At 47.5% G+C, this 21,127-nt stretch overlaps 1 pseudogene; it reads left to right on the top strand.

Annotated features, from left to right (window-relative positions):
* Positions 1–18,411: 18,411 nt before the first annotated feature.
* Positions 18,412–20,084, top strand: LOC147964784 (zinc finger BED domain-containing protein RICESLEEPER 2-like; annotated as a pseudogene).
* Positions 20,085–21,127: the final 1,043 nt, after the last annotated feature.

Raw genomic sequence — 21,127 nt, 5'->3', positions numbered from 1 at the left:
AAATTTAACATTCCACATTGCTCCGTTCCAAAGTGGCTATCAAGCACTACTTGGACGCGAAGCTTTCGCTCGCTTTAATGCAATACCGCATTATGCTTCCCTCACGCTTAAGATGCCCGGTCCACGTGGCATCATTACAATGAATGGAAATATTGGGCAATCCTTGTGTGCCGAAGAGAGTGCGACTACCTTGGCAGCCGCACACTAAATATGGTCTCACCAACTAAAGCATTTGATAGGTCGTCAAGACCACGGACATGGTTAGACGAGTCTGGCACAGCTATATGTAATTCATACAGGTTTGATGGCCACACCCCTACTACAAATGCAAGGGGTCAACGCACGGACAAGTGGCAATTTTTACTCATCTTGAATTGTACATGGTTTCTTTAAAACCTACCTTTTTGCACGACAACTTTTCACCTAAGTTTCTCTCTTTTACAAATGGCCATCGTGCTACACCCGTCCAGGATACGGCACAACGGAGACACAGGCGCAGACGTGCAGCAGGGACCCGTTCCAAGGATTCTTTTTAGATTAAGACCCTGCGTAAACCTTTCTTACTGTCTCTTGTTGATACACATCCCTCGTATTCTCAGTACTATTGAGAAGGATGCTGACGTCTTGGCATGTGGCCACATCAGAATAATGCACGTACCTGGACACCAGGGGCTTCTTATAAAGGACAGTGTTTAGGCCCGGTTTATGCCATAAAGACCGAATACCTTAGGGAGTGTTCGGCGTCGTGAGTTTGGCCTTATATGCATCAGCTCCGAATCATGTCTTTGGTCAAATGTTGGGTTTGCCAGGCTCCTGTGTTTTGCTGCCTTACATTCCGCTCTATCGGCTAAGGCGACACCAGGAGAACCACTGCGATTGTGCCCCGGTTCATACGGACGAGCACCTCAGTGGAGAAAGCCGAACACTGACTATCATGATATAGCATGAGACTGGTCAACCACTCGATGACCTATCGGAATGTTGGAATTCCTCCGCCTTAACGAAGGGCCATTTCCCAGCCAGGCATGTACGCACCCCGAATTCGGGAGAGTGCGGAGCCACCAGGGGCTATATAGTAGCCCCACCGTCAAACTCCTATGGCTAAGTGAAAGTGTTAAAGTATTATAGTCCGGTTGCCTCGTTCGCTGCGCTCTCACCTCCTTATTAGGACCAAGACGTTGGATTAAGTGTGAACACGCGTCTTCTGCGAACACCCACGCATTATATGCGTGGGGGCTGAAGCCGGCGACTGCAATCTTTCAGGTTATATACATATATACATAAGCGGCCGCATAGGAGGCATCATATTACTTTCAGGCAAAAGTATAAATACAACCTTAATAAATTTGATAAACATTGTTTTTACAATGGGAATACATGTGACTCAAACATAATATTCTTCGAGCACTGGGCCTCTATCAAACGAGCACCCTCAAGAACTTCTCCAAAATAGTGCTCGGCAGCCACTCGGCCTATGGCCGAACCCCGCGCCGCAACAGTGGTAGCATCCATCTCCGCCCAGTATGCTTTGACACGGGCAAGGGCCATCCGCGAGCCTTCTATGCACGCCGACCTCTTCATCGCATTGATGCGCGGCACTGATACGTCTCCATCGTATCTATAATTTTTGATTGTTCCATGCCAATATTATTCAACTTTCATATACTTTTTGGCAACTTTTTATATTATTTATGGGACTAACATATTGATCCAGTGCCCAGTGCCAGTTCCTGTTTGTTGCATGTTTTATGTTTCGCAGAATATCCATACCAAACGGAATCCAAACGGGATAAAAACGGACGGAGCTTATTTTTGGAATATTTGGAAAATTCCGGAAGAAAAATCCACGCGAGACGGTGCCCGAGGTGGTCACGAGGTAGGGGGGCGCGCCTGACCCCCCTGGGCGCGCCCCCTACCCTCGTGAGCCACCCGTAAGGCGGTAGACGCTCTTCATTTGCCGCAAGAAAGCTAATTTTCGTAAAAAAATCACGGCGAAGGTTTCATGCCAATCGGAGTTACGGATCTCCACATATACACGAAACAGTGAAACAGAGCCAGAACAGAACACAGAAACAGAGAGAGAGAGAGAGAGAGAGAGAGAGACAAAGACATATCCAATCTCGGAGGGGCTCTCGCCCCTCCCATGCCATGGAGGCCAAGGACCAGAGGGGAAACCCTTCTCCCATCTAGGGAGGAGGTCAAGGAAGAAGAATACGAAGGGGACCCCTCTCCCCTTCTCTTCCGGTGGCGCCGGAACGCTGCCATGGCCATCATCATCATCACCGCGATCTACACCAACACCTCCGCCATCTTCACCAACATCTCCATCACCTTCCCCCCTCTATCTACAGCGGTCCACTCTCCCGCAACCCGCTGTACCCTCTACTTGAACATGGTGCTTTATGCTTCATATTATTATCCAATGATGTGTTGCCATCCTATGATGTCTGAGTAGATTTTCGTTGTCCTATCGGTGGTTGATGAATTGCTACGATTGATTTAATTTGCTTTTGGTTATGTTGCTGTCCTTTGGTGCCCATCATATGATTGCGCGCATGGTTCACACCCTAGGGTTAGTTTGTATGTTGATAGGACTATGTATTGGAGGGCAAGAGTGACAGAAGCTTCAATCTAGCATAGAAATTGATGCATACGGGGTTGAAGGGGGAGCAATATATCTTAATGCTATGGTTGGGTTTTACCTTAATGAACATTAGTAGTTGCGGATGCTTGCTAATAGTTCCAATCATAAGTGCATAGAATTCCAAGTCAGGGATGACATGCTAGCAGTGGCCTCTCCCACATAATACTTGCTATCAGTCTAGTAAAGTAGTCAATTGCTTAGGGACAATTTCGCAGCTCCTACCACCACTTTTCCACACTCGTACTTTATTGTTTCTTAATGTAAACATCCCCTACTTTTTATTTACGTACTCTTTATTATCTTGCAAACCTATCCAACAAAGTACTTCTAGTTTCATACTTGTTATAGGTAAAGCGAACATCAAGCGTGCGTAGAGTTGTATCGGTGGTCGATAGAACTTGAGGGAATATTTGTTCTACCTTTAGCTCCTCGTTGGGTTCAACACTCTTACTTATCGAAAACGGTTGCGATCCCCTATACTTGTGGGTTATCAGGCACCGCACCAAGGAACTGCTGCACTAAGCTGAAATAGTTGTTCGGCTTCGGCTTTTCCGGCCACAGATGATCTATGACGGACCTCATGGCGAGTCCGGACAATCTATTGAGTTCGGCCCATTCGGCAAGTTGATTAGTTAGTGGAAGGGGACGCTCTGGAACATTAAACTGCGACCAGAATAGCTTGTCCACTTCATGATCTGTTTGATCTCGGAAGTATTCGGCCGCATTGACAGCGCTCGCCGCCAAGTCCAGATATGCGTCTGCCGAACTCCACAGCCAATCCAGAGGGGCATACCGCGGATCTTCGAACTTCCTCCGCAGCAAAAAGGGCTTCCCAGCCGCAATATCCCCGGCTTCACTCAGCTCTTCCTTCTTTGCCCTCATAGCAGAGCGGGTGTCTTGTGTCGCCACCGCAGCCTTTTCAAGGTCCGTCGCCTTTGCTCGGTTTTCTTCTTCAAGGAGCTGGCAGCGGTCGGCAGTGTCTTTTAACTTTACAGCCATCTTGCCCATTTTCTCTTTGCTCTCACAATGCGCAGCCTTCTCGGCTCTCAACTCTTCGGCCGCCTTCAAAGCAGCCGCATTACTACTCCTTGCTTGTTCTTTGGCTCGGGCAAGTTCCGCCCGAAGGGTCTCCACGATGGCAGCTCCATCTGCGGTCACAACATATTAAAGATACTGGCATCATGCTACTCCTACTATGTGACATTCACCAGAAAACATTACTTACCCTGTGCCTCATCAAGCCGCTTGTTAACAAGCTCGATGTTAGCGCCACCGGAGCTTCCACCACCTGCACATAAAGGCGTTTTGGTTATTACCTGGGACTATGATCCTCTATTCGCCACCGTTCTCGACGACAACCAGAGTCTCAGGGGCTACTATCTACACAGGGCACACCTAAAAATGTGCGGTACTATCAAAAAGTATATCATTTCACGTACGTCAAAGCCCGTCAGTAGACTCATAAAAGCTTCATGCAATCCACTTTCGGCGGACGAAATTCTTTCCATCACCGTACCCATCAACGTACAGTGTTCTTCTGAGATGGCCGCTCGCTCCAACAGCTCCCTCAGTACGTCCGACCGCATACCAGACGGTGCCGGACTCTTTTGTTTGCTCTCTTCAAGAGCCGGACGCTGGGGACTTCGGGTGTCTATAGGATTATCTTCTAGCCTCACCGGATCCGGAGAGGCCCTCCGTGACGACACTTCAAGGTCGCCCGCTTCTTGAGTGGGGGAGTCCGGGGTAGGCGTTTCGCTCTCCATCATCTCCGGAAGAAGATCCCCCGAAGACGAGCTCTGCTGAGAAGGGCTAAGATCCGAACTGCAAGATAAATGCTTCGGTTATTTTCCTCAGAGGTAAGGTAGTATATCTTCACTATTAAAGTACTTTTTGATTACTTACAGCTCGTTAGGGGGCAAATCCCCGCATGGACTTTGTGCAGCAAGAGCACCCTCCAAGGCAGGACCTTCTGGTGGAGATTTCTTCTCCCGTTTGGAAACCTTGGTTTCCGGATCTTCAGAGGTAGTCCTCTTCCTTCCCCGGGGTGAGAGAATGTCAGATTCCTCCCCTTGGTTATCCCCCCCCCACGGAGGCGCTCGTTCCCTCGGTCGGAATAGGTAGCGGTGGAGGCCCGCTTTCGCCCTATTTATCCCCCCCTTTATCTTCCTTTGAGGGCTCCGGGTAAGGTGCTAGCTCGAGCATCTTTTCCAGTACTGGATTTTCCAAACCCTCAAGAAGGGGGGCCGAACACCGAATCATCTTCGCCTTTGTTAGCCAGTCCTGGTCAAAGAGCAATTTCTCAGGATGACGTCATGATAAATGAAAGACGGTGTGTTCGGCTAGAGGATTACTTACTTGGTCGGCGGTATGGTTGCTGCTCAGGCCCACGTCCTCGGTAGTGTCCGGACACTCTATTTGGGGTTCGAAGAATGATTTATACATCTCCTCATGCGTCAGGCCGAGGAAATTCTGAATAGTGCACGGTCCTTCTGGGTTGAACTCCCACATGCGGAGGGGCCGGCGTTTGCATGGCTGGATTCATCAAACCAGGATGACTTGCGCCACCATAACCAGACTGAAATCTCCTTCGAAGAGATCTTGAATGCGGCTCTGTAGTACAGGCACAGTCCTTCGCTGGACCCCAGCTTAGCCCTCTGCTAATCCATGACATCAGTTGTGGTGGAGGGCCCAAGCGGAAAGCAGGGGCAGCCGCCCACTTGGCACTTCTGGGAGCTGTGATGTAAAACCACTCCCGTTGCCATAATCCGGACACCTCTGGAATGGAACCGTTTGGCCATGGACCTCCAGTGATTTTGCTTATTAATGCGCCTCCGCATGCTACATGCTGCCCCTCGATCATCTTCGGCTTCACGTTAAAGGTCTTGAGCCACAGGCCGAAGTGAGGGGTAATGTGGAGGAAGGCCTCACATACGACAATAAATGCCGAGATGTGGAGAAAGGAGTTTGGGGCTAGATCGTGGAAATCTAGCCCGTAATAGAACATGAAACCCCTAACGAAGGGATCCTGAGTGAGGCCTAGACCATGGAGGAAGTGGGAGACGAACACGACGCTCTCGTCGGGTTCGGGAGTAGGGATGACCTGCCCTCGGGTGGGGAGCCTATGCGAAATTTCGGCGGTCAGGTATCTGGCCTCCCTCAGCTTCTTGATATCCTCTTCCGTAACGGAGGAGGGCATCCACTGGCCTTGAAGGCTAGATCCGGACATGATTGAAGGTCTGAAGCACCTGACCTGGGCTTGGGGTGTTAGAACTCGAGGCGGGAGAAGGAATCGATTAAGCACGGGAGGGAAAAAAGTAAAAGCCTTGTCCCTTTATAAAGAGGATGAATATCAAGCGTCCTCTCCATAGCCGTTTGGGATTTGCCTATAATCTAGGAGTCCTAGACACGGTAGGGTTACCCACGACCGTATTGATGAGAATCCCATAATTAGGGGAACACGATCTCTGCTTTGACAAGACGTGTCAAGAAACCGCCTCGCGTTATGTGTGGAGTTGGTTGAAGAAAAACGGTTCGAATAATCACCGAGCAATGGCCTGATGTCATGTTGCCAAAGCGTGTCAGCAGATTAAGATTTGTGGAAATATTATTGTCTCTACGGTGGTATGTGGAACTTATTTTACAGGGTCGGACAATTTCCTTGTATTCAAATTCTTCCGTGGTGTATTCGGAGGAGGAACCCGCCTTGCAATGCCGAAGACAATACTGCGCGCCAAACTCATAGTCATTAAAGCCTGGTTCAGGGGCTATTGAGGGAGTCCGGGATTAGGGGTATCCAGACAGCCGGATTATATCCTTTGGCCGGACTGTTGGACTATGAAGATACAAGATTGAAGACTTCGTCTCGTCTCCGGATGGGACTCTACTTGGCGTGGAAGGCAAGCTAGGCAATACGGATGTGAATATCTCCTCCTTTGTAACCGACCTTGTGTAACCCTAGCCCTTTCCGGTGTCTATATAAACTGGAGGGTTTTAGTCCGTAGGACAACATACAATCATACCATAGGCTAGCTTCTAGGGTTTAGCCTCCCTGATCTCGTGGTAGATCTACTCTTGTACTACCCATATCATCAATACTAATCAAGCAAGACATAGGGTTTTACCTCCATCAAGAGGGCCCGAACCTGGGTAAAACATCACGTCCCCTGCCTCCTGTTACCATCCGCCTTAGACGCACAGTTCGGGACCCCCTACCCGAGATCCGCCGGTTTTGACACCGACACCCCTCAAGGATCAAACCCACAAAAACGACCTTTAAAGGCGTCATACCAGGTGTAGAGGCCCATTGCACAGGCTCAGTCACAGTGGAAGTGGTCTTCGGATCCCCGGATAACTTCGGAAGCAGAGAGTTAATCTTCGATATAGTCCCGTTCCGCAGTGGTTATCATGCACTACTCGGGCGAACCGCATTTGCGAGATTCAATGTGGTACCGCATTATGCATACCTCGAGCTCAAGATGCCAGGACCTCGGGGGGTCATTACAGTTAATGGAAACACAAAGCGCTCTCTCCGAACGGAGGAGCACACTGCGGCCCTCGCAGCGGAAGCGCAAAGCAGCTTCTTAAGGCAATTCACTAGTTTGGCGTTTAAGGACCCGGACACCTTCAAGCGCGCCCGGAGTAATCGGCAACAGGACCGCCTGGCACGTTCCGAGCTCGCATAGCAATGCGGCCCCCACCCCGGTCCCAGCCAAACGGCGAAACCCGTGCCACGCGTACATAATTACGCATTAAAAATACCATGGGCACAGGCGGGGAGGGGGGCACGACGGTGGCACGCCCCAAGTCACGGCTTAAACCACACTAGGGGCTTCCCGCTTTGTTATTTTTCTCTTTCAGGACTTCAATCTCTGGAAACCCTGTCTGGCAGCGTGCTTGCTGAATACATGATGCAGCATCCAAGGAGGCAGAAAGCTACGTCACACCATGGAACTCCCGGGTGGATTACGATAACGAGTGAAATATTTGCTTTACTACCATTCCTCAGCTTGCCCTTGGAAGGGACATGTCAAACAGTCCTACTTTTTGCTTATCGCACTACTTGTATCATTCTACTTTAACACACCCTTTTTGAATAAAAAATGCATAGCATTAAGACTATTATTGCATTCTTCTTTATATATATATATGTTCATTTATGGCATCCAGCACCCGTACACTCTGGTACGGCCAATACGCCAGGGGCTTAAGCATACCCCATAATATGGCGTGAGAAGTCCGAACACTTTCGACAGTGCGGCACCCCGAACTTATAGCATTATATGCATCAGCTCCGAATCATGTCTTGGGTCAATAGTTGGGTTTGTCCGGCTCCCATGTTTTGTTACCTTACGTTCCTCTATATCGGCTATGGTAGCACTGGGAGAACTACTGCGATTGTGCCCCGGTCCTGCTGGGCTAAGCACCTCAGTAGAGAAAGCTAAAACTGACTATCATGATAAGGTGAGAGACTGGTCGCTGTTCGAGAGGTTTCAAGTCCCTAAAGGCTTATGCCGCTTAGAGCGAGGAGTCGACCCTGTCCGGCTTAAGGCGTGTATCGCGCCTCGAATTCGGCCTTCCGAATACTAGGGGCTTCGCTGAAATTTAAAATTATAGAATTGTATGGCTAAGTGAGGGTGATAACGCTTTATAGTCTGATTGCCTTGTTCATTGTGCTGAGCACCTCCCTCGAAGGACCCAAGAATGGGAACAAGAGTGCTCAGGTTTATCCCGAACACCCCAGCACTCGTGGCGTGGGGGCAGAAGCCGACGACTAGCCAATCTCTCAGATTTGATAAACAGCCGAACAGAAGGTAATATTTTAAATTCAAACAAGCGTTGCATAGCACATATGAACAAGTTTTCATAAATACAGGATTACACGAGCGGATTTACTCGAATATTATATCTTTCGTACACTCATCCGCTACGAGACGAGCACCCTTCAGGACACCCTCATAGTACATCTCGGCGGGGCGATGCTCCTTGCCCTCCGGTGGCCCTTCCTTAATCAGGTTCACGCCGTCCAGCTTGGCCCATTGCATCTTCACACGGGCGAAAGCCCGGCGTGCAACTTCGATGCAGACGAACCACTTGATGACTTCCAGCTGTGGGCAGGCATCCACCAGCCGCCTCACCAGGCCGAAGTAGCTGTTGGGAAGGGCGTCGCTAGGCCACATCCGGACTATAAAGACCTTCATGGCCTGTTCGGCCGCCTTGTGCAGCTCGACCAGCTGCTTCAGCTGGTCGCTCAGAGGCATCGGGTGTTCGGTCCCAGTATACTAAGACCAGAACAGCTTCTCTGTTGAGCTTCCCTCTTTAGCCTGGTAAAACTGTGCGGCATCCGACACGCTACATGCTTTACCCACGCCCGTATTGATGAGAATCCCGTAATAAGGGGGACACGATGTCTGCTTTGACAAGACGTGTCAAAAAACTGCCTCGCGTTATGTGCGGGGCTAGTTAAAGGAAATGGTTCGAATAATCACCGGGCCATGGCTTAATGTCATGTTGCCAAAACGTGTCAGCAGATTAGATTTGTGGAAATATTATTCTCTCTGTGGAGATATGTGGAACTTGTTTTGCAGGGTCGGACACTATCCTTTTATTTGAACTCTTCTGTGGTATATCTGGAGGAGGAACCCGCCTTGCAATGCCGAAGACAACACTGCACGCCGGACTCATCGTCATTGAAGCCTGGTTCACGGGCTACTGAGGGAGTCCAGGATTAGGGGTCTCCGGACAGCCGGACTATATCCTTTGGCTGGACTGTTGGACTACGAAGATACAAGATTGAAGACTTTGTCTCGTGTCCGAATGGGACTCTACTTGGCGTGGAAGGCAAGCTAGGCAATACGGATATGTATATCTCCTCCTTTGTAACCGACCTTGTGTAACCCTAACCCTCTCCGGTGTCTATATAAACCGGAGGGTTTTAGTCCGTAGGACAACATACAATCATACCATAGGCTAGCTTCTAGGGTTTAGCCTCTCTCGTGGTAGATCAACTCTTGTAATACTCATATCATCAAGAATAAATCAAGCAGGACGTAGGGTTTTACCTCCATCAAGAGGGCCCGAACCTGGGTAAAACATTGTGTCCCCTGCCTCCTGTTACCATCCGCCTTAGATGCACAGTTCGGGACCCCCTACCCGAGATCTGCCGGTTTTGACACCGACAATGGCCTTTTCTATTTTCTCGGGACAAGGACTTTTTTGTGAGTCCGGGAAAAATATCCGCGTGTTCAACTTCTTCCACTAACTCCCTCTTTCTTTTTCTTCTCTTTATTTTCTTTTTCGGTTAAAGTTAAAGAGAGAGAGAGAGAGAGAGAGAGAGAGAGATGAGGGCTGACCCAACCTCCCCTTAGCCCAGTTGGCCTCCCTAGGCCCAACATCTCCCAGCCAGGCCGACCCACCAACTCTCCTGAATCCCAGCCGCACCTATAGCCAACCCTAGCCCGAAACCCTTCAGCCTCTCCTCCCCCTTGTCTCGATCCTCTCCTCCCTCCTTGCGCCGTCAGGAGGTGAGATAGAGAGGAGCGCCGCACCTTCTCCCCGTTCCCCCGCGCTCGACCTCCTTCATCTCGCACGACCAGTGCCGACCTCGACCTCCTCCCTCACGCGTGGCTCGCCTCCCGCCTTCCTCTCCTGCACCTCGTCCCCGATCACCCAGGACAGAGCTCCCACCACTGCGCCTTGGACAGGAGGTCCCTCATGGACGCCCGTCTCCTTCTAGCGCCCTCCGTTGCTTGGAGCCTCGCCCCGCCGTTCCTGTGAAGTTCCTTGCTAGAACTGCGTCAAACCGCCATCTCGTGCCACCATGGCCCTCCTCGCGCCTCTGCTCCCTCACCTACAGCTCCACCGCCCCATCTCCACCTCACCGGACCGCCCCAACCCCCTCGTCATCCATGCGACCTTGCAGGAGGCCGCCACCGCGCCTTCTTGCCTCCTCCGCACCCTTCCCCTATTGCATCTCCGTCAGCCTCACCCCCTGTGGTGAGGAGCTCCGCCCCGAGGTCTTCGTCTCCCTATGTTGCGCTGTGTGCGACCGTGGCAGCCACATGATCACCACCTCTGCTGCACTTCCGATGTTGCTGCCGCCGCTGCTTTGACCTCCATCCTTCAGTCACAAACCTCCAAGGCCACTGTTGCAACATTGATACCTCTGCCCCAGAGTACCTCAAGTTCGTCTACATGAAACTGCAAAGTACCTCTACGCACGGATATCGCCAAGTACCACGATACCAATGACATCCACTACTACTGTCACCGAGGGTTTCGTCAAGTTCAACTACATTGGCTACGAACGGTGACGACCCCGAACATCTACGGACGTGTACGACTACCGTTGCCCGAAGAACCGCGGGTCACAAGCGCCGTGTACAACTACCGTCGCCGTGTACGATTACTTCCCACGATGACCCGTAAACGTCTACTTCGACTACCCTCGCAAGAACAACTAGTTCAACTACGGCCCATGTACCACTACTTCCTTCAACGAACTTGATCCGTTCCGAAAACGCACGCTTCGAAGGTATAACCACCGAGACGACGCCCGTGAACGAATGCATGTGTGTTGTATGAGATACCCGTGTTTGCACCATGCCCGATTTGTTCGTCGCACATCAGCACTCTTTTCCCTGCCACCGTCATGTGGGACACCCGGTATCTGGGATCACTCCCCGTTGCTCTTGCACATTTCCATCACCCCCACTTGTTCCTTGGACCGAGTTATTGTAACCTGGATGTTGTCGTGGCGCCATGTCCATTTTCACCGCCGTGGCACCATTCCCGTTTCGCTGCCGTGGCACCCTTTTGTACCGCCATGGCGACAAATGCTCTAATATGCTCATGTGAACTTTTTCATAAAATTACTTATAACTTTCATATGTCACCCGCATCATGTTAACAACATTTAAAATGCTTAAAAGTGTTGTTTGCAGTAAATTGCTGAATGCTCATGGGGTTTTTCCAGAATTATAGTTGTTATTTCCAGCCTCATTTAAACTTGCCTAAATAGTTAATTTGATTATGTTTCACCTCTTGCCATGTTAAACAACATTTAATATTGGTGAGTACCTAAACGGGAGTGAACTAAATAAGTCATGTGGTGTTTCGTCAATATGCAACTCGTTGCATATTGAGCTCCACTTAACATGTAGTTTTGTTTGTGCACTTTGCTATGCCATGCCTCATTAAACCGGACATGCATCATACTTGATTGTGCATCATGCCATGTTTATGCTTGTGTGTTTACCATGTTGCTTGCTTCTTTCCGGTTTGCTTCTCTCGTTAGCTTTGGTTTCGTTCCGGAGTTGTGAGGATTCGTTGCACTACGTCAGTTTGTCTTCTTCGTGGACTCGTTCTTCTTCCTTGCGGAATCTCAGGCAAGATGACCATACCCTCGAAATCACTTCTATCTTTGCTTGCTAGTTGTTCGCTCTATCGCTATGTCGTGCTACCTACCACTTGTTATATCATGCCTCCCATATTGCCATGTCAAGCCTCTAACCCACCTTCCTAGCAAACCGTTGTTTGGCTATGTTACCACTTTTGCTCAAGCCCTCTTATAGCATTGCTAGTTGCAAGTGAAGTTGAAGATTGTTCCATGTTGGAACACGGATATGTTGGGATATCATAATATCTCTTATTTTAATTAATGCACCTATATACTTGGTAAAGGGTGGAAGGCTCGGCCTTATGCCTGGTGTTTTGTTCCACTCTTGCCGCCTTAGTTTCCGTCATACCAGTGTTATGTTCCTTGATTTTGCGTTCCTTGCGCGGTTGGGTATTATGGGAACCCCTTGACAGTTCGCTTTGAATAAAACTCCTCCAGCAAGGCCCAACCTTGGTATTACATTTGCCACCTAAGCCTTTTCCCCTAGGTTCTGCAGACTCAAGGGTCATCTTTATTTTAACCCCTAGGCTAGTGCTCCTCTGAGTATTGGTCCAAACTGGGCGATGTCCGGCTCCCCCTGGGCAACTAGGGTCTATGCCAACCCGACGTCTGGCCCATCCGGTGTGCCCTGAGAATGAGATACGTGCGACTCCTATCGGGATTTGTCGGCACATCGGGCGGCTTTGCTGGTCTTGTTTTACCATTGCAAAATGTCTTGTAACCGGGATTCCAAGACTGATCGGATCTTCCCAGGATAAGGAATATCCTTCGTTGACCGTGAGAGCTTGTGATGGGCTAAGTTGGGGCACCCCTGCAGGATTTAAACTTTCGAAAGCCATGCCCGCAGTTATGTGGCAGATGGGAATTTGTTAATGCTCGGTTGTAAAGAACTTGACACTTGACTTAATTAAAATGCATCAACCACGTGTGTAGCCGTGATGGTCTCTTTTCGGCGGAGTCCGGGAAGTGAACACAGTTCTTGTGTTATGGTTGTGTGTAAGTAGTTTCTGGATTACTTCTTTATCACTTCTAGCTTCACGACCGTTGCGTTGCTTCTCTTCTCGCTCTTATTTCTGTATGTTAGCCACCATATTTGCTTATCGCTTGCTGCAGCTCCACCTCACTACCTCATCCTACCCATAAGCTTAAATAGTCTTGATTTCGCGGGTGTGAGATTGCCGAGACCTCGTGACTCATAGATACTTCCAAACAGTTGCAGGTGCCGATGATGCCAGTGCAGGTGATGCAACCGAGCTCAAGTGGGATCTTGATGAAGATCTTGGTCATTGTTATGTGTCTTTTCCGGTTGATCAGTAGTGGAGCCCAGTTGGGACTCTCGGGGATCTAGCATTTGGGGTTGTCTTCCTTTATTTTGGTTCCTTAGATGGACCTTTGACTGTACACTGGATGATGTATGTTTAACTTGTATTTGTGTGAAGTGGCAATTGTAAGCCAACTCTTTATCCCTTTCTTATCTAGTACATGGGATTGTGTGAAGATTACCCCACTAGCAACTAAACCACCATGCGGTTATGCCTGTAAGTTGTGCCTCGACACGTGGGAGATATAGCCGCATCGTGGGTGTTACAAGTTGGTAATCAGAGCCATCACCTACTTAGGAGCCCCCTGCTTGATCGAATCGCTGACGTTGTTGAGTCTAGAACATAATGTTTTGAGTCTTAGGATTATATATATCGGAGAGTAGGATTCTTTTTACTCCTCAGTCCATTCGTCGCTGAGGTGAGGCCTCCTGACGTAGAAGTTGTGACTTACCTCTCCTCAAATTTCACGAATTTTTTTAGGATCACGCGGGTATCTTGGAATTGTTCCTATAGTCTTGTGACAAGAACATTGTTCTTGGTGCCTCCTGACATTTAGGGGTTGTGGCAGTGTCCCGGGGAGTTGAGCTCTGAGGTGTTGTCGTCACAATTTTATCATTGCAGTTCTGGAATACCTAAGTTCGCCGACATCGAAAATCTCTTTTATGCAGTTGTTGGTGAGATAACCTCGACGCCACCCAGTACTGGGGTGGGGGTTCGGGAGTATTACCATAACTCGTATAACAGATGCTTTTCGAAGGTTGAGGTACACGATTTCCGAAGGTTTCTTGGTTATTTGTTGAAGGATGGATACATCTGGATGTAGGGATTGTTAGTTTGGGTGAGATATTATGCTTCCCCTGTATCCCCAACACCTGATTGCATAACCAGAAAGTTTCGGGAGTTCATAAGTGGGAATTCAAGTAGCTCCTAGAATAATCTTTCCAACAGACACATGATACGATATGGGATCTATCATATGTTTGTTTCGGGATTTGTCGGCACATCGGGCGGCTTTGCTAGTCTTATTTTACCATTGTCGAGATGTCTTGTAACCGGGATTCCGAGACTGATTGGGTCTTCCCGGGAGAAGGAATATCCTTCTTTGACCATGAGAGCTTGTGATGGCTAAGTTGCGACACCCCTGTAGGGTTTAAACTTTCAAAAGCCGTGCCCGCGGTTATGTGGCGGATGGGAATTTGTTAATGTCCGGTTGTAGAGAACTTGACACTTGACTTAATTAGAATGCATCAACCACGTGTGTAGCCATGATGGTCTCTTTTTGGCGGAGTCCAGGAAGTGAACACGGTTCTTGTGTTATGGTTGTGCGTAAGTAGTTTCAGGATCACTTCTTGATCACTTCTAGCTTCACGACCATTGCGTTGCTTCTCTTCTCACTCTTATTTGCATATGTTAGCCACCATATTTGCTTAGAGCTTGCTGCAGCTCCACCTCACTACCTTATCTACCCATAAGCTTAAATAGTCTTGATCTCACGGGTGTTAGATTGCTGAGTCCTCGTGACTCACAGATACTTCCAAACAGTTGCAGGTGCCGATGATCCCAGTGCAGGTGGAGCAACCGAGCTCAAGTGGGAGCTCGATGAAGATCGTGATCATTGTTTTGTGTCTTTTCCGGTTGATCGGTAGTGGTGCCCAGTTGGGACGATCGAGGATCTAGCAATTGGGGTTGTCTTCCTTTATTTTGGTTTCGTAGTCCGACCTTGATTGTACTTTGGATGATGTATGTTTAACTTGTTATTTGTGTGAAGTGGCGATTGTAAGCCAACTCTTTATCCCTTTCTTATTCAGTACATGGGATTGTGTGAAGATTACCCCATTTGCGACTAAACCACCATGCGGTTATGCCTCTAAGTCGTGCCTCGACACATGGGAGATATGCCGCATCGTGGGTGTAACAAGAAGCAATCCCCCCCCCCCGAGGTAAAAACAGTGAATATGATATATGTCAAACATATCCTAAGAGGGAGCGTAAGTGCGCATTACGGGACGTCTACGCCATAGAGCCGGTCGCCCCAAAATTCAACCGATGGTCGGCTTACCCGATCACCTTCGATCGAAAGGACCACCCAACCAGTATCCATCATGGAGGTTCGGCAACTCTGGTCCTCGATCGAATCATCGATGGATTCCATCTCACGCGAGTCCTCATGGACGGCGGCAGTAGTCTCAATCTACTTTATGAAGACACCATCCGCAAAATGGGCATCAATCCGTCAACAATCAAGCCCACTAAAACTTCCTTTAAAGGAGTAATACCTGATGTAGAGGCCCGCTGCACGGGCTCAATCACGCTGGAAGTTGTCTTCGATTCGCGAACAACTTCCGAAGTGAAGACTTGACCTTCAATATCGTCCCATTCCATAGTGGCTATCACGCACTACTCGGGTGAACCGCTTTCTCCCTCTTTAACGCGGTCCCGCACCACTCCTATCTAAAGATTAAGATGCCCGGACCATGTGGCGTCATACAATCAACGGAAACATGGAACGCTCCCTCCGTACTGAGGAGCATACCACAGCCATCGCGGCCGAAGTACAAAGCGGCCCTGTCAAGCCGCACACCTCATCGGCTATTAAGCCGCCAGACTCTATTACACAATGTCGGCCAATTCCATTTGCCACAAACTCGGCAATTCCAGAGCTGGATTAGCAATATCGCCTCCATCGATCGCCATGTATATCCATGAAATCCGTACCGCGCGTGCATAATTACGCACTCAAAGTACCTTGGGCATCAACAGAGGCACAATACAGACAGGCCTATAGTACGGCTCGACCCTATACGGCCTTCCCCTTTCTTTAATTATTCTTTATCTTTTACCACAGGTGCATCAAAACCTACTCATCCTACGAACTCACAAGGACTCTCTCCGAGCCCGGTTCCGTACAAATAGTCGAAGACCATTCCTCACAAGGAATATTTCTTACTCAGACGAAAGTGGCGCAGATGTGCGGCAGGAAGGTGCAAAGGACTTCATAGACCACAACTTCACTCAAGAACCTGTATAAAGCTTTTCCCCTTAGACTTAGACCCCCGACATGTAAAATGGCCTTGGTGATTATGGTACCCTCTGTAAGATAATGTTTTGACGTATCAATCAGATTCCAGTGAGCCAAAATCCTTATTCGGTATTGTACTTACTTATAGACTTTATTCCGTCTCTTCAGTTGCCTCACTCACACACACCTCGGCACAAAATTGCCAGGGGCTCTATATGGCAACACATGTGTCGCCAAACAAAGGTCCGAACAACTTTATAGCACAATTCGGCATCTCGAGCTTGACACTATATGCATCAGCTCCGAATCATGTCTTGGGTCAATAGTTGGGTTGCCCGACTCCTGTGTTTGCTACCTCATGTTCTGTCTAATCGGCTAGGGTAGTAAAGGGAGAACTACTGCGATTGTGTTTCTGGTTCGTCCGGTTAAGCACCTCAGTAGAGAAAGCCGAAAACTGACTGTCATGACTAAATCTGAGAACAGTTTTTTAAAAACTGGTTAAAAAGGGTTGGTTTTTTCTTTAGGCTTAATTGGTTGAGGTTTTATTGGGTTGAGCTTTTTTTGGTTCAAGTTTGGTTTGGGTATATAGAAAAACCAGTCTGGGTATAATTGGTTATGGGCTTAAAGAGTTTGGGCCTAACCGCTGGAAACTATGGGTTCCAACCCGGTTCCTCTCCCCGGAGCGCAACTCAGAAAATAAAAAAAGAGAAAGCCCCATCGAGGGGTCGAGTTGACCTACCCATTCCCGATCCCGATCCCTCCACGACCGCCGGCCTCCCTCCACCGTCGCTGTTGCCCTTCACCGCCGGCCTACGCCCTCTCCCCCTCCCCCTCCCCTCACCTCATAGATCAGTGCCCCGGTCCTCCTCCTGCTCGCCTTCTTTGCCCCCTCCTCGATGTCCTCGGCGGCGGCACCGGGCATCATCCGGCTGCCGCGCGCCAGGTTCTGCGTCGTGCTGGCTTCCACGCGTCAAGTTCATCGAGTTTGGCGGCACTTGCGCCATCCCACTCATCTACAAGACTACAACGAGCCCGCGAGCGCCTCCTCGAGGTCACTTCCTCCAGATCCCCCTCCCCCCTCCCTTCGTCTCTCATTTTGCTCCAGAAATTCCAGTTCTTTCGAAGTCAACCCGAAGTAGATCTCGGTGGTATCTTGATTATTCAGTGCAGTAGACCACTTTGTTAATTACAAACTAAGGTACATGGGTTCCTGTTCATGAACAACACAAGTAGCAGACATTTGGTTAATGTTCATGGATTGCTGTTTCAAGAACAGATAATTGCTATTAGTTGCTCAATTCAACTTGATTAGGATTTAGAGTTACTTTAATTAACATGTTAGTATGGCACTAAACGCATGAATTTTACAATCTACTGGACATCCTTTGCAAATTCCTGTAATAGTGAAGAAATAGCTTCAAGATCATTTACATTAACAATGACATATTTCTGTACATCCTTTGCAAATAGTACTATTGATTGTTTAAATGCTACACTTTAGTTCCATGACTGTAATATCACCTAACAACATACTATCTCCATATGTATTTTCCATATGAATTATAGAAACTATTCTAGCATTTTCTAACAGCAATCTTCCATATGTATTTTCACATGCAGTGTGCTCTGAAATTTGAGGCATGTCTACCTCAGAGGTTTCCGAGAGTGCCGATTCCATGGATGAGGATATGAGTCAAGTACCACGTGTTAGAAGTTCCAAGGTGTGGGAGCATTATGAACAAGATCTGGTTCGCATACATGGTGATCTCAAGGCTATGTGCAAATATTGTGGGACACAACTTCACACCAAGTTTGGGACTATGAGTTTGAGAACCCATATTGTAGAGTCTTGCAAATCAATTGAGGATGGTTGCAGGGAGAATTTTCTGTTGACTATGAAAAAAACAACTTCCGAAGGCCCGTTTGTGTTTGATCAAAAAGTTTTCCATGATCTATTGTCAAGTTTTGCATCCATGCTGAGATCCCCTTTCTTAAGTTTGAATATCCATACCTTCAGCCATGGATTGACTCAATGCAGCCATCATTTCAAGTCATGGGTCATCACACAATTCGCGATGATGCAGTGAAGATGTACAAGGGAATGAAGAAAGATATCGAAGTTGAGTTACAAAATTTGGATTCTCGGATTTGCTTAACATCTGATATGTGGACTTCATCACAGAGCTTGGGCTATATGTCCATCACCGCCCACTATATCAATGCAGAATTCATCTACAAGAAGAAGATCATAAGTTTCGCAGAGGTGAAGTATCCTCACACGGGCTATGCGATAGAAGAGGAACTTGTTGGTTGCCTAACAGAATGGGGCATAAGGGGCAAGCTGTTCACTTTGACACTAGATAATGCCAGCAATAATACTAATGCACGTGATGAGTTAATAAAATATCACAAACATGAGCTGCTCCTTGAAGGTCAACATTTGCATGTGAGGTGTTGTGCACACATTCTCAATATCTTGGTTCAGGATGGAATGAATATAATCCATGAAGCTATTGACATGATACGAGAGTTGCTGAAGTTTATTGACTCTTCTCCTTCAAGACTTCAGGATTTCAATACAATTGCAAGTGGGATGGGTCTACCTTCAAAGAAAGGTATCTCTGTTGATACACCAACTAGATGGAACTCAACATGGAAAATGCTTGTAGAAGCATTGATATACAAATCTGTACTCACTAGTTATGCAACTCGAAAGATGATAGAATCTCCAAGTGAGCAATAATGGGAAAGGGCAGCGGCTATTTGTGAGTTTCTAAAAGCTTTTGAAGAGCTTACCTTAATTGTTTCAGCTCATCGGAAGCCAACTGCACATAAGTTTCTGCCGGTTGTACTTTGTATTCGCCATGCATTAGAAGATCCAGGTTGGCAAACCTCTGATGTCTTGAAGGAATTGGTGGCAGCGATGCAAACAAAGCTCGATAAATATTAGGATTCCGAGGAGAAGGAGAATGCAGATCCTAACCGTCGTAGAAAAAGCAAGGGCATTGAGTTTAACCACTCACTTGTCATTGCTACATTCCTGGATCCAAGGAGGAAAGAAGATTATTTGTATTTCTTCTATTGCAAGTTGTCTACCAATGAGGAGCAGGTTTCAAAACAAGTGGAGATTGCTTTAGAATGGGTGAGAAAGTATGTCAAGGAATATGAGCTACTTGCAGCGACAAGCACTGCTCACTCGACACCTTCTAGTCAAGGCAATACCACTATTGGATCACCTATTGTAGGGAAAACAAAGTTGCAAGAAGAGTTTGCCCAACACAAGTCTCGTTGGAGGTCACGTGTACACAAATCAGAACTTGACACATACTTGGAAGAAGCAAGGTAGCAGGATTGTGCTGACTTTGATGTCTTGGGTTGGTGGAAGAGGCATGCTGAAAAGTTTGCTATATTGGCATCGATGGCCCGTGACTTTCTCGCAATTCCTTTGAGCACATTGGCATCCGAATCAGCCTTTAGTTGTGGTAAGAGGATACTTGGCGACACGAGAAGTTCTTTGACCCCTGATATGCTAGAAGCGCTTGTTTGTGCTAAAGATTGGTTGTTCAAACCAAAGGAGGGTGAGTTAATTGCTTACATTTTGGTTCTACTACTTGTGTAGAATGTGATATATAAAACATGTAGTATAGAAGTGTTGATATGCCTTTAAATTAATATTTTATTTCATTTGCAGGAGATGGAAAGTAAGGATGCAGCTAAAATTTTGGAACCAATAAAAGGTAAAAATATAATCTTGATCATCGTTATATATAATCAAGGGCTAGTGAAGTTCCCAATTTGGTGGCCAAGCTGGCTCTTTAGAAAACCCCGATCATTTTTAGGTGTTTATTAGTCTACTGTTATGTTTGTTTATGTTTATTAGTTGGCTCTTTAGAAAAATTAAGAGTTGGCCAATTTGGTAGCAAACTATTATATTTATTAGTCTACCTTTTTTGTGATGTTGCACAAGTTAGTGGCACCTCTTTGGTGTCCTTTCTTCGGTCTGTTAATTTTTCTGAAGTTTGTCGAGGAATAGAATAGAATATGTTCTTTTCGTTTTGGATTTAGGTGTTTGGAGACAATACTATGACCATGTACGGCCAAATATATTTGTACTATTTTATGTACTTGTTAAGGCATATATGGGTAAACATTTCAAGTCTAGTAGTTGCTTCTGCAACCACATTTTTCCAACAGGAGGGGATTGGTTTGTGTGATTGACAAAACTCAGGGCATCTCTCTTTTGTGTTGGTGCAGACATTTGTTCCTCCAGCATTAGACTATTCTGGTTCTTCTCTTGCCTAGAAATCATGCTTTCAACAAGTTCAGAAGCACCCAACATGACATTTTCGGTTAATCTGGAGAACAATGGCTCCAAGTTGAAACATGCAGCCATCTGCATAGAAGTGGTAGTCTAATCTATATCATTGTTGCCATGAGCCCATGACATGAGGAGTTACTATTATCCTCTATAATCAAGTTCCGAACCTTTGAAGAAAATGTTATTCTTGTAATGATGGACGTGAACTCCAAGCATCTGATCTCAACCTGAATCAAATTTTAACTATCAAGTGCATTCTTGTTCTGATTGTACATATACCGATACTTTACATGTATGGGTGGGGAACTGATCTAGAACCATAGGCTACAACCATAGTTCCTAGAATGGGTTAGTTTGGTTTTGGTGAATTTGTCATATGGTATAGTTTGGGTTGGGTGCCAATGCCAATTACGTGGGTTCAGTTTGGTTT

The sequence above is a fragment of the Triticum urartu genome, chromosome 6A (genome assembly GCF_056163025.1).
Source record: "Triticum urartu cultivar PI428250 chromosome 6A, HENAU_Tu73, whole genome shotgun sequence".
In the NCBI taxonomy this organism is placed as follows: Eukaryota; Viridiplantae; Streptophyta; class Magnoliopsida; order Poales; family Poaceae; genus Triticum; species Triticum urartu.
The sequence above is the reverse complement of the archived record's forward strand: the minus strand, read 5'-3'. Positions and strand labels throughout refer to the sequence as shown.